Genomic DNA, 592 nt, shown 5'->3' on the forward strand with positions numbered 1-592 from the left:
CAAGAAGGTGAATAAGCGTATTTCCCGAAATGAACTCTTTCTTTAATTTTCTTTATTTCTTTGGATGAATGGTACATCACTTTCTTCCACAGATTACACACTTGGTCGGAGGAGAAAGCACCAGAAATACTGTCCAGCTTGGACGTTGTAGCTTTGGCTTTGCATTTTATTGACAATAATGATGTATGATCCAGCTGTAAAATTTCATATACGCAAATTATCTGCATGAACAGCAGTTTATCCCAAACTTTATTTCTCTCAAGCCTTCTCCCACCACAGTAAACAAACTGTACTGTATTGCACTGGGAAGTGTGGATACATGGAGGCCGCTCTCTGTCCAAAGGTCTTTCTTACTTTCTATCGCTTCCAATCACCCCCACCTCCGTCTTCCTCTTGCACTCTTTCTGGATTATTCATCAACTGTTTTTCCTCTTTCCTAATGGAGCTGTAAACTCCTGGCAGCTCATAAATCAGCTCTTTTAATCAGTCTTTTATTTCACCAAGTTGATATACTGTACTCTTTGGCATGTGCCCTGCCGCTTCCCGTGGTCTCAGAGCGTCATGTCATCACACACACGCACACTCTCTCACA

The 592-nt window shown here is 41.7% G+C and overlaps 1 protein-coding gene across 1 annotated transcript in view; it reads right to left on the minus strand.

The window, feature by feature from the left end:
- Positions 1-592, minus strand: part of edar (ectodysplasin A receptor) — a 26,269-nt gene that overhangs the window by 11,623 nt on the left and 14,054 nt on the right. The gene's annotated exons all lie outside the window — the stretch shown is intronic.

Source organism: Morone saxatilis, unplaced genomic scaffold, assembly GCF_004916995.1.
Source record: "Morone saxatilis isolate NCDOM2014 unplaced genomic scaffold, NCSU_SB_2.0 Contig5, whole genome shotgun sequence".
In the NCBI taxonomy this organism is placed as follows: domain Eukaryota; kingdom Metazoa; phylum Chordata; class Actinopteri; family Moronidae; genus Morone; species Morone saxatilis.